This window comes from Palaemon carinicauda, chromosome 44 (assembly GCF_036898095.1).
Source record: "Palaemon carinicauda isolate YSFRI2023 chromosome 44, ASM3689809v2, whole genome shotgun sequence".
NCBI lineage: Eukaryota > Metazoa > Arthropoda > Malacostraca > Decapoda > Palaemonidae > Palaemon > Palaemon carinicauda.
In genome coordinates, this window is record NC_090768.1 from 54,116,399 (window position 1) to 54,131,142 (window position 14,744).

Genomic DNA, 14,744 nt, shown 5'->3' on the forward strand with positions numbered 1-14,744 from the left:
TCTTCGCTACACTGTAATTGTTCAATGGCTGCTTTCCTCTTGGTAAGGGTAGAAGAAATTGTTTAGCTATGGTAAGCAGCTCTTCTAAGAGGACACACCAAAATCAAACCATTGTTCTCTAGTCTTAGGTAGTGCCATAGCCTCTGTACCATGGTCTTCCACTGTCTTGGGTTAGAGATCTTGCTTGAAGGTACACTTGGGTACACTATTCCATCTAATTTCTCGTCCTCTTGTTTTGTTAAAAGTTTTTAAAGTTTATACAGGAATTATTTATTTTAACATTACTGTTCTTGAAACATGTTTTTACCTTGTTTCCTTTCCTCACTGGGATATTTTCCATGTGAGGACCCTGCCTTATAGCATGCTGCTTTTCCAATAAGGGTTGTAGCTTAGCAAGTAATAATAATAACAATAATAGTTTTTTCATGAACACTAAGTAACTTAAGAGGAATCTAACAGTAGTGAAAAACTCGGGTCATTTAGACATTCAATCTTATCAGGAATACTCCCAACTTCTGAGAGAAGATGAATTGAACCAGTTCCTTTATAATACACAAGACTTAAGAACTGAAAAAGCAGATACACCTTCATGTGAGTTCGTAAAAAGGTACTACACCACACATTCATCCCCTTGCAACTAGGTCAACAGTCCTATCGGAAACTACGAACTTTCAGAACATTCACCCAAGATTCCAAGTTACAGAACTACTAGATTTTAGATGCTAGTTTCCATAGCAGGAAATAAATGGCAGTAGAAGCTCTGGCCCCCAAATTCAAACACATGGGATTGAATTTATGAATTTTGGCCACAAGAAATGGCACAGAGTTATGGGAGACCATTCAGCCTCCAACATGCTAGTACAAATGAAAACCCTGCACCCAAGGGATGAAAAGACATTACAAAGGAGCAGTGACAGCGTGAACCCCTATAGGGTTATTCAAATATATAAGATAAGGTCTGTACTATAGTCAATTATAGAGACAAAGGCCTTTATTTATCTATTATTTTCTTTTAATAATAAATGTCAATAAGAGTTTTTGGAGAGAAGAACTAATATGAAAATCAGGGAAGTTTCATAAAATACAACAATGACAAAACCTAATTTTCCCATCAAGTAATAATAAAATGATAGCAAAGAATCTGTTCAAGCATTAACTTAATATGCATTATTGGAGTTTCATAAAATAATTCAAGACAATGCATAACTGATATTAATTTTAATACATACATACATACATATACCAAGGCACTTCCCCCAATTTTGGGGGGTAGCCGACACCAACAATGAAACTAAACAAAAAGGGGACCTCTATTCTATGTTCCTTCAGCCTAATCAGGGACTCAACCGAGTTCAGCTGGTACTGCTAGGGTGCCACAGCCCAACCTCCCACATTTCCACCACAGATGAAGCTTCATAATGCTGACTCCCCTACTGCTGCTACCTCCGCGGTCATCTAAGGCACCGGAGGAAGCAGCAGGGCCTACTGGAACTGCGTCACAATCGCTCGCCATTCATTCCTATTTCTAGCACGCTCTCTTGCCTCTCTCACATCTATCCTCTTATCACCCAGAGCTTTCTTCACACCATCCATCCACCCAAACCTTGGCCTTCCTCTTGTACTTCTCCCATCAACTCTTGCATTCATCACCTTTTTTAGCAGGCAACCATTTTCCATTCTCTCAACATGGCCAAACCACCTCAACACATTCATATCCACTCTAGCCGCTAACTCATTCCCTACACCCGTTCTCTCCCTCACCACTTCGTTCCTAACCCTATCTACTCGAGATACACCAGCCATACTCCTTAGACACTTCATCTCAAACACATTCAATTTCTGTCTCTCCGTCACTTTCATTCCCCACAACTCCGATCCATACATCACAGTTGGTACAATCACTTTCTCATAAAAAACTCTCTTTACATTCCTGCCCAACCCTCTATTTTTTACTACTCCCTTAACTGCCCCCAACACTTTGCAACCTTCATTCACTCTGACGTACATCTGCTTCCACTCCACCATATGCTGCAACAATAGACCCCAAGTACTTGAACTGATCCACCTCCTCAAGTAACTCTCCATTCAACCTTGCACCACCTTCCCTTCTCGTACATCTCATAACCTTACTCTTACCCACATTAACTCTCAACTTCCTTCTCTCACACACCTCTCCAAATTCTGTCACTAGTCGGTCAAGCTTCTCTTCTGTGTCTGCTACCAGTACAGTATCATCCGCAAACAACAACTGATTTACCTCCCATTCATGGTCATTCTCGCCTACCAGTTTTAATCCTCGTCCAAGCACTCGAGCATTCACCTCTCTCACCACTCCATCAACATACAAGTTAAACAACCACGGCGACATCACACATCCCTGTCTCAGCCCCACTCTCACCGGAAACCAATCACTCACTTCATTTCCTATTCTAACACATGCTTTACTACCTTTGTAGAAACTTTTCACTGCTTGCAACAACCTTCCACCAACTCCATATAACCTCATCACATTCCACATTGCTTCCCTATCAACTCTATCATACACTTTCTCCAGATCCATAAACGCAACATACACCTCCTTCCCTTTTGCTAAATATTTCTCGCATATCTGCCTAACTGTAAAAATCTGATTCATACAACCCCTACCTCTTCTAAAACCACCCTGTACTTCTAAGATTGCATTCTCTGTTTTATCCTTAATCCTATTAATCAATACTCTACCATACACTTTTCCAACTACACTCAACAAACTAATACCTCTTGAATTACAACACTCATGCACATCTCCCTTACCCTTATATAGTGGTACAATACATGCACAAACCCAATCTACTGGTACCATTGACAACACAAAACACACATTAAACAATCTCACCAGCCATTCAAGTACAGTCACACCCCCTTCCTTCAACATCTCAGCTTTCACACCATCCATACCAGATGCTTTTCCTACTCTCGTTTCATCTAGTGCTCTCCTCACTTCATCTATTGTAATCTCTCTCTCATTCTCATCTCCCATCACTGGCACCTAAACACCTGGAACACCAATTATATCTGCCTCCCTATTATCCTCAACATTCAGCAAACTTTCAAAATATTCCGCCCACCTTTTCCTTGCCTCCTCTCCTTTTAACAACCTTCCATTTCCATCTTTCACTGTCTCTTCAATTCTTGCGCCAGCCTTCCTTACTCTCTTCACTTCTTTCCAAAACTTCTTCTTATTCTCTTCATTAATTTTAATACTAGTAACTAAACATATTTCAATGATCACCATTGTTTAACATAATTGATATTAATTTAAACACTGTGCAGTAACTAAATATATTTCAATGATCACCATGGTTTAACATAATTTATATTAATTTTAATACTCTACAGTAACTAAACATATTTCAATGATCACCATGGTTTAATCTTTTTTCCTTTCAGAAGGTTGTTCACACAGACTATTTTTTTCTTTCAAACTTACCAATCTCCATCACTCCACTGTTTCATTCGCCACAACAATAGTGCATGTCATCTCTGAGTTCTATGGCAATTGCAGTTTTATCCATGCAACCTAGGGAAATTAAATTAGATCAATATTAAAATAACATTACAGGGTCCTCATTAACTTTCTTCGCAATAATTTATTTAATCCCATAACAAAACAGTAATCCTTACCTTGAAATAGGTTTAATTTCCCATCTTCCATAACTGAGAAACTGCTTTAAATAACTGAATAAAAGTCTTTTACCCCCAATCAACTTCATCCTCTTGAACTAAATTGAGACTAGTCAATGGGTAACTAGGATACTAGTATTTTCATGAACACAAGGTAACTTATGAGGAATCTTAAAGGTACCTTCAGGTACCTTCATGTGAATTTGGGAAGAGTTACTACACCACATATTCACTCCTTATAAATAAGTTAAAACAGTCCCATTAGAAATTCAACTTTCAGATCATTCACCCAAGATCTTAAGTTACAGAACCACTTATAGGAGATACTAGTCACCATAGCTGGGAATAAATGGCGATAGAAGCTGTGGCCCCTTAATTCAAACACACAGGATTGCATTTATCAATTTTGGTCACAATACCTGGCACTGTGGCGTGGGAGACCAATCAGCCTAGTAGGAATGAAAACCCTGTTGTTGCAGTATTTTCAATGAAGAGGGAATCAAAGCATAGTAGAACGCTATAAAAAAAGGATACTAGTTGAATCGATAGCATGAACCCCCACAGTGTTACTCAAATTTATATGACAGGTTCTGTCCTATACCATAATAAAAAAGATTAAAGTCCTATTGTTCACACCAAAGAATTAAACCCTTAGGAAATTCATCCGTTGGTTTGACCAGAGCTTCAAAAACTTTCATATCACATTTTAATATAAATTTGTATTTTTTTCTAACTATACAGACCAAAGTTCTTTCATATGAGAATTGATTTGAGCACAATTGTAATTCACAGTTAAAATGTACGAAAAGTTGGCAATAGTTGGTAGTTAGCGGCTAGCAAGGGCAGGCTCTGCCTCCTTTACCAGTAGACTAAACAGTCACATTGATTGCATCTGGGACTTTAGGGGTAAGGTAAAGGTGGGAAGTTCAAAGGACTCGGGTTTGTAGTAAGGGAAAATACAAATAATTTTAAATTTTTCATTTGTTCTTATACAAATACAAACCACCTTCTTTCAACAAGACTCAAAAGTAGGTAGAAGTCCATATTAAACTAGCTGGTTATAATACTGGGATAGCTATGCTTAGACCGGATAAGGTGCGGAGCGTAGCCTCCTAGACATCAAGGATAAAGCAATTAAAGCTGTTATACTGTACAAGAAAATCTAGAAAACAAACAGTGAATCTGTTGGGGCAAAATCAAATTAACAAATGGGTTTTATCAGGACGTATTCATCCTCCCCCTCGTAAAAGGATCATGGAATGAACACTTCATTTTAACAGGAATAGAAATGCTGCTAGCTATCAGTCAAGTTTTAACTATTGTCTATTCAGCAACAGTAAACATGGGGTTCCAACTGCTATACCTATAAGGAAGGGAAAAAGAGGAAAGGGGTCAGGCCATTCACTCATCTTAGGCTTACACTGTAAGCCTAAGACGTGATACTTTTAGGTCCTGTAAAGAAGCGGAACTCAGTACACTACTTGACGAGCAACAATCCCAGATCCTAGTGAAAATTCATTCAGAGGATTGCGAGTGCATTCTTGCAAATAATCACAGTAAAGGTTGTTAGAGTAAGTCTGACGATTCCATACTCCATCTAAAATTTGATCCTCAGGTTTTTCTCAAAGGCTCGAGTAGCACCACCTATGATCTTGGTACTCATTGGTGTGCACCCTAGCTTGGTCTCATGCGTTTGGGATTTAGGGCGTAAAGCTCAAATGTTAAAGAACAGCTTCTGTAGCCTAGAGCCTTAGTCCCCTTATGGGTCACCAAACTAATACTCCAGGTCATTAGTTATATCACTAATCAAAGAAACTGTAAATTATGAAAATCTGAAATCAGTGATTAACACACTGAGTTTTGCAACAAAGTCGGGAACCAATGCTAGAAGGACCAGTCTCCAGTACTCTGAGTGAAAGAACAAATACTAAAAAATTTTAAAACAAATTTTTATTTTTCCAAACTATACAAACCAAGTCATTTACAGTATATGGGTTACTCGTAGTCTTGTTTTCTCTACGACCAGACGATAAAAGAAAAAGGGTTTAATTGCATTCTTTAAGTTGCAAAGCCATCACTGTGTATGGTGTAAGACACCTGTACATGATGCTATCCACTCTCTCCTGGTCAAAGACTTGTGGGACAGAAGTATAGACTCCCAACTCAGACTGGGGTTCCATTATTGAAGTAGGGTAGAAGGTTTCTTACCCTCCTTTACCTCTAAAGGCTTGTGAAGGGACATCACCTGAACAGATCATCATTCTATGCTCTAATGACTGCAATTAATTCGAGATAAGTTATCTTGTTCTATTATTCATTCCCATTGAAACACTCTCTGGACCACCCATGGGACTTTTCAGGGAGGATGTCTCTACCTGGTTGGATTGTGGACATATGATTTATCGTCATTGCAAGGGGGGGGGGTAGGGGGGGTATAATTTGAGATTTGTTGTACTCTATAATGGCAGCGCATAGAGCTTTCTCTGGCTGAACGATAATCCTGACCGAATCATGGCCGGTTTCTGTTTTTGTCCTACTCTAATAGGCATGGAAGGAGAGTACAAATTAAAAAAAATGCCTAGTTTTGGATAGCTTTGGGGGGACCCCTTTAGTTAAAAGGAAACCATGCTCGTGAAAATTTGTTGAGGATTGCAAACTCTCATCTTCCAACAAGGTTGCTTCATGACCAAGGAGAAAAGCTGTCTCAACTCAAGGGTCCCTCCACAATGTCTCTTTGAAAAAGCATGTTTATTCTTCACTATCATGGTTATTGTCCCGAGACCTTGCTCAAGGCAAGAATCTTTATCAAGTACCAGCTCAAGATCTCCCACTGTATAGTCGACACTAATCTGAATATTATGGGCAACGTCTATTGTAAATAAAGTTTCAGGGAATTTACAACATGAAAAACTAAAGGGAGGCTCTTGCAAAATAGCAGGAGATTAGTCTCCAACTCCTGTTGGGATTAGACACAGTAAAAATCTTGTTTCCTGTGACAAGAAAAAAAACTATCCCATGGGAGGAAATCTACTCCCTACAGAACTTGCATGGTAACTCTCTTAAACATCTTTCGTCTAGGCAAGTAGGAAAAACATGATTTGTATTTATGTCTGTCCAGCTCATAATGATTGCCATCCCCTTCTGGATAAGAACGTAAATACAGAGATTTCCTAGACATAAAACACTCGGCTGTAACTCACAGATAATACAAGTCATGAGCCCTAAACACTAAATGGGTAAGATTTTAATGCAAGAGGCTCGATTGTAGAGCATAAACTCATCACTTCACAAACAGCAGTGTTGTGGGGCAGGTAATGCACGCAAGAGTCCTCTTGCTACATGAATATGGTTGCCTAGCAACCAAGCATGGTGCAATCAAACCAATTTTCTTTGACTGGCCGGTCGTATAAAACACAACTAGGAGTAACCCTATGTAAAGGACTCTTTAGTTTGTAAAGTATCTGCATAGGAATAAGAACAAATTCTTTGCATGGCCTACACTAATACAAACAGCATTAGCTTTCTAGTTGGCAGATTGATTTGGAGTTTTCAAGCATCAGGACATCCAAGGTCATTGATGCAAATATAATTTATTATAAATGGAGAACAGGTAATTAAATTCTCCACAACTGATCATAAAATATTGGGCCTCGCATTTGCTAAAATGTCAGCCCATAAAGGATGTCTACCATCCAAATCTCCTAGTAAGATAAAAGGTTGAGGGAGTTGTTAATTCACCTCTACTAAATTATCATACAACATGTCATCATTTGGAGGTACGTAAATAAAGCACTTTGTGTATTTTCTCCCTATATCTTTATGTATAATCACTGCCTGCAGAGGTGTATAGGAGACTTCCACTATGACTCACTGCTTGTTGATCATATGGTGTCCTATAGCTAACATACTCTCGAGGACAAGGGGTATTAGCATCAAGCTTGCTCTCATATAGAAATACAGTTATAGGGGAGTTCTCATGAATGAGGCATAAAAGTTCTTCATATTTTCCCCTTAAACCCTGACAATTCTATTGCAAAAATCAAGAAAAAACTATAGTTTATTTCTGGAAGACATCTTGGATGAGGTCTTCCCTCTGGCAGTTTTTTATTTAACATTATTTCCTACAGGCTTCTTTAAAGGGGTTCAAGATGCAAGCTTCCTCTTTTCTGTACACACTACAATTTGTAACATTTGATTTATGACATTTACAGATTACACAAATGGTCACTGCAAGGGAGCACTAACATTACAAACCCCCACAATGTTAAACATCAAATACATTGGTCCAAGGGAATTATTATTATTATTATTACCTGCTAAGCTACAAACCTAGTTGGAAAAGAAGGATGCTTTAAGCCTAGGGGGCCCAACAGGGAAAATAGCCTAGTCAGGAAAGGACACAAGGAAAAAAATGTTTCAAGAAAAGTAACAGCATTGAAATAAATATTTCCTTTATAAACATTGAAACTATTAACAAAACAAGGAGAGAAATTAGATAGAATAGTGCCCAAGCGTACCCTGAAGCAAGAGAACTCAAACCCAAGACAGTAGAAGACCATGGTACAGATGCTATGGCACAAACCAAGACTAGAGAACAATGGTTTGATTTTAGTGTCCTCCTAGAAGAGCTCATTAGATATGAAATGGTATCCACACACTTAAAGTTGCTCTTAGAGTGCTTAACATTCAAGCTACAACCACCACTTTCCTCTCAATCAAGTTGTCTAAATGAGTGGGTTAAGGTTACAGGAAAGAGGTTTTTGCAGCAGAAGGGTCTAAAGTACAGTAAATAAAGAAATGCGAGGCTCTACCAGAGTATCTCTTAATCTGTAATTCACTGTGCACCATCAAGAACCCTTACTGAATATAATACTAGAGACACTATAGACAAAACTTTAACAAGTCTTAAGTTTGGGTTTGAAATAGACAGGTTACCTAAAAAAAGCTAATGAAGTAGAGAGCTTATGGAGCTCACCAGTATCAAAACAAGATTCATCAAGTGCTGGATTGGAGTTCCAGGCTGGGGTTTATCATCGTCATCATCCCTGCTATTATGAACCAGCCTTTCCTCTGGATTTCCCTCTTAAGTAAATAAAAGTTGACTTGTTGTGCTTTGAACTTTAATTTGGTTGGTAAGCATAGAATATTACTTTTCCATAAAAGGAACAAGGGCGCCTTCACCCTCCTCATATCAGTTATGCAAATAACAAAAAATTGTACCCAACATCAGAGAGAATGTGGATCACAATTGCCTATAAAAAACCTAAGAACGTCTAAATGGCAGTTATCAACAAATTAAGAAAACATGTTTAAATGATTAGCACTTTAAAAAACCTGAATTTTAACAATTTGAAGTTGACAGTCTGAAAAGAAAGTAAGTTTCACTTGAAAAGGCAGACCTGTTTCAATGTTTAGCACTAAGAAAAACCTGAATTTTAACAATCTGAAGTTGACAGAATGAAAAGAAATTAAGTGTCACTTGAAAAGGCCACCAGTGGTTGCTATTATCAGCTAGATTTCCACAACACTTTAAAGGAATAAAAGTGAGAAATTTTTTAGTTTCAAGGATAAATGTCAATAAAACCCGAGTTTTTGGAGAGAAGCAATACGAACATTGAGGAAGTTTCATAAAACACCCTAATGATCTACCAAATTTAATTTTTCTTACAAGAAATAAAATGATAAATAAGTATAGACCAACTCACCTAGGGTTAGAGTTGCTTCCTCTTCAAAGGTTGATCATATTGGCATTTCTTAATATAGTTATCACTCTACCTTACTCAGACGCTCCACTATGGTAGTGCATGTCACCTCTGTTCTGGTATACCAAGCCATTGCTGTTTTATACAAGTAACCTAGGGGGATGTTACTCAAGTTAGCAATATGATAAGAACAACAATGATTCTTCATTACCTTTCTTCATAATTCTATTTAATCTGATAACAAAACTCACTAATAACCATCATCTTGAAGTAGGTTTAATTTCTTACTCTCCATAATTGAGAAATTTCTTCAAATAACAGAACAAAGAAATTTTTTAAAGAACAGAAGTCTTTTATTCCCTATAAACTTCATCCTCTTCAACCAAATTAAGAGTAACCAAGGGAAAGCTGGGAGATTGGTATTTTCATGAACACAATGTAACTTGTGAGGATTAGTAATACTGTGGATTGATTGATTGATTGATTGAAAGTTTTTTGGCATCCTGACATCTAAGGTCATTGACGCCGATACCATTTACTGTATATGAAAATTAAAAGAGAATTCGATTAAAACCATAAAAAAAATTAAGAAGTCCTTACAATAGTTAAATAGTTTTCAGAAGACCTGCTTCTGAAATAAATCTAAAAATTCCGCTCGCATAGTAAGACACATCATGTCCAAGAATCTTGGCAAGGATAAACCTGCCATCCTCACCTCGAGCCTCAAACAGATATCTATTTCTTAAGTTAGTAAAATTAGGGCATTCGGTCAACAAATGCCTCACTGTTAAAGGTACTAAGCAGTCCTCGCAATACGGTTGGTGTTGGCCCTTCAGCAGAAACTCGTGTGTCAACCGTGTGTGACCAATACGGAGACGACAAAGAGTCGTCTCCCATTTTCGGGGAATCATGTTATACCTCCAAGGTGATATGATATTTGTTACTTCCCTCATTTTATTGCCATCTTGACTATCCCAGTGCTGTTGCCATTTATCACATACCAATTTCTTGATGTAAGGTAGGAGATCGTTACATGGAATGGGATACCTCCTTGGTAGCAACTCGGATGCCGCATTCCTCGCCAGTAAATCTGCCTTCTCATTCCCAGACACACCTACATGTGCTGGAACCCAACAAAATCGAACAGTTATACCTTTCCGTCCAATAATAAAAAGCCATTCTAAAATCTTTAAAACTAGAGGGTTACTAGAATTAAAAACTTCTAAAGCTTGAAGAACACTCCTTGCATCACTAAAAATTGTAAAATTACCCTCCTTTTCCAAAGCTATTTTCTCAATAGCGGTTAATATACCATACAGTTTGGCAGTAAATATGGAAGCTGTTAGAGGAAGTGCACCTTTACAATTAAAATCATTACTATGTACTCCAAATCCAACGCCAGCATCAGATTTGGAGCCATCAGTATATATAAAAGTCGATCCCCTATGTTCTTCGACATGTTCCATAAAAAGAGACCTGGATTCTAAGTCAGTCAAATTCTTCTTAACTCCAATAAAGTATCTACAAAAAGATATGTCAGGTAATTTCCATGGAGGCATTGATGATACCTTGAATGGAAGCACCTTATTTCTAATCATATCCAGATTGTTTAATAATTGGTTAACCCGAAACCCAAAGGGTTGAGGAGATTTTGGGTGCAACTCAAAGTAGGTTGAGTTCCTTACAAGGCTTGCAGTTTGAAAGGCTGAAGAATTGGGGAGTCTTTGCAATCTAAACCAATACCGAATAATAGAGGACATTCGGTAAAGGTCCAGAGGCAACTCCCCAGCATCAACAAGGAGACTTGTGATAGGGGAGGTTCTAAAGGCTCCTGTGGACAATCTAATGCTAGCATGATGTATTGAATCTAGTATTTTTAACCGGCTTGGGGTTGCTGAGGAGTATATTTCGCATCCATAACTAATTTTGGAAAATATCAAGGCCTTGTATATTTTTAAAATTGTATTGCGGTCTGCCCCCCATGATGTATGGGACAAGACTTTTAAAAGATTCATAGCTTCAACACATTTAGCTTTTAATGTTTTTAAGTGAGAAACCCATGTAAGCCTACAATCAAATATCAACCCTAAAAATTTGGCTTCACTTGCACATGGGATCCGTTGACCTTTGATGTATATATCCGGGTCTGGATGTACTCCCCGTATACGACAGAAATGGACAATTGTAGTTTTACTTGTTGAGAACTTAAATCCATTCATATCGGCCCAATGGATAATTTTATCAATAGAGAGTTGGATTTTTCTCTCAACCATTGCCATTCTGGCTCCAGCAAATGATATGGAGAGATCATCCACAAATAATGTTGCAAGAACATCCCGGGGAATGACTGAGGATATCCCATTAATTGCTAGTGCAAAAAGGGTTACACTCAGCACACTCCCCTGAGGAACTCCTCCTTCCTGGCATTTACTCTGTGATAGAGCTTCCCCAACTCTCACTTGGAAAACTCTATGTGAAAGAAATGACTGGATGAATAGTGGTAGCTCACCTCTCAATCCGCACTCATGGATTCTTTTAAGTATACCGTATCTCCATGTGGTATCATATGCCTTTTCAAGATCAAAAAAAACTGTAACATGGTGCTGTTTGGAAGCAAAGGCTTCACAAATGGAGGACTCAAGTTGTATCAGCACATCAGTCGTTGAGTGCATTTTCCTGAATCCACATTGAATGGGTGATAAAATATTCTTCTTTTCAAGGTACCAAATCAGTCTTGCATTGACCATCTTCTCCATGATTTTACATAAACAAGATGTCAATGCAATAGGTCGGTAGTTTGCTGCTAAAAACTTGTCCTTACCGGGTTTTAAAAAGGCTAAAATAATGGCTAGTTCCCAAACACTTGGATAACTATGATCATGTCATATTCTATTAAAAATGCTTAAAATAAATAACTTTGTATTATAAGGTACATGTTTAATCATTGCATATGGAATTCCATCGGGTCCAGGGGCTGTATCGTTACAAGTAGCAAGAGCAGAATCAAATTCTCTTTCAGTAAAAGGAGAATTGTATGACTCTTGCTTTCTTGTTGCGAAGTTTAAAACTTTCTTTTCTTCATTGCTCCTATACTGGTGACCAGGAGCTGCTTGACACTTGCATGATACATTTGAGAAATGGTCAGCCAGGGCATTGCTAACTTCGGTTGCTCCAGTCATATACTGGCCATTTATCTTTAACACTGGTGGTGGGTTTGGGGTGAATTTTCCTGCTATCTTTTTTACTTTCCTCCACACAGATGATGTTGGTGTTCTACTGTTAATGGAGGAAACAAAGGACATCCAAGACTGGCGCCTAGCTTCTTTCATGGCACGGCGGAACTGTGCTCTACATTTCTTGTAAATGACTAAATTCTCCTCATTACGGTGCATGCGCAATCGAGTTAAAGACTTTCTTGTGGCTCTGTGCAGGGCAGTTAGTTCTGACGACCACCAGGGGACTGGTCGTCGTCTGAATATCCCATTTGTTTTGGGAATGGAATTCACTCCTGCTGTGTGAAGAGTTCCATTAAGTAAGTCTATGGCATCATCAACACTTTCAAACTGTTCTGCATTTCCTTCAATTTCACTTAACTCCCGAAATCTATTCCAGTCCGCCTTATCAAGATTCCATCGAGGTGATCTTTGTAAAGGTGGACCATTGTTGGTGTTTATAATGATTGGTGCATGATCACTAGTATGCCAATCATCTAATGTTCTCCAATTAAAATCGAGAAGACAGTTAGAGCTTGCAACTGATAGGTCAATGCAGGACAAGGTACCTGTCTGTACATGAAAATGTGTGGGCTCTCCTGTATTAAGGAGTCCGACATCTTCATTCTCCAAAATTGACGATATAATATTACCCCTTGCATTTGCTAAAACATCACCCCATAAAGGATGTCTACTATTAAGGTCTCCTAGTAAGATAAAGGGTTGTGGGAGTTGTTTAATCACCTCTACTATATTATCATATGAGATGTTATCATTTGGAGGCAAGTAAAGAGAACAGATTGTGTATTTTCTCCCTATATCAATCTGTACAGCCACTGCCTGCAGAGGGGTACAGATAGACAAAGATATTTGGGGAACATCTCGACGAATGTATATAAGACTTCCCCCATGGCTCCCTGCTCGTTGATCATATGGTGTCCTATAGCTAACATACTCTCGAGGACAAGGAGTATTAGCATCGAGCTTGCTTTCTTGTAGACATACTGTTATAGGGGAGTGCTCACGTATGAGGAGCTTAAGTTGTTCATATTTCGCCCTTAAACCCTGGCAATTCCATTGCAGAATGGAGGAAAAAACTATGTTTTATTTTTTGGAAGACACCTTAGATGAAGTCTTCCCATTGGCAATATTTGATCTAACAATGTTTCCCGGAGGTAACTCTAGAGAGGATCTTGATATAGTGGGTTTTGTGTTTCTCTTTTTCTTTGTGTCCTTTTGATCTAATTGTTGAGGAGGATGGTGGACCTCAACTTGAATTTCTGATTGGTTCAATTTACCTTCTAGTTGTTCAGAAACATCAGCAGACAAGATATCATATTTATTGGAAGTCGTGACTTTAATGTTTCTTATGGTAGGAGAGAGGGAGGGAGGTCTCTCTCTTTTTCGATTAAAAGGTTGTGATCTGTCAGGTTTTTGCACCTTCCCCACTACGGGTTCACCAGGTAAATTGGTTTCGAGTGCAACCTCCATCAGATCAGGCAAGGAAACGGCCTGTGAGAGGTTTGTACTTTTGTTTAAAATCGGAGTAGTTGGCTTTTGAATAATTTTCAGATCTTTAAGAGTCCGTTTTGATTTTTCCACAATTTCTGGATATAGATTTTCGATGGGACTTTCAACCTCTTTAACTACTTTCATTTGTTTCTTTATCTTAGAAGTAGAGATATAATTTTCGTCTGTGTGGTTTGACAAGTTTTTCTTCAGAACCATTGAAAAAGGTTGCCCTGGTTTTATTTGCTTTTCAAGAGCTCTTTTACGAGCCTCTTTAAAAGTAACCCTTTCCATGGTCCTAATGGCCTGAATTTCTTTTTCAAAAATAAACTTTACACAGCTTTTAGATGTAGCTGGGTGTGCTTCCCCACAATGTATGCTATTAGGGTTTTCTATGCATACTCCATGACTACTTTTTCCACAGTTGGCACAAACAGCTGGCTTATTGTTTAGTTTTTCTTTACATTTCTGGCTTAAATGGCCATACATTTGGCAATGATAACATCGCAATGGTGACGGGATATATGGTTTTACCTTCAAAGATAGCCATCCAGCTTTTATAACATTTGGTAATCGGCATTGATCAAATGTTATAATCAGAGTAGCAAGAGGGATACGTTCTTCTCCAACTCTCTTTCTCATTCTGACTACTTTAACT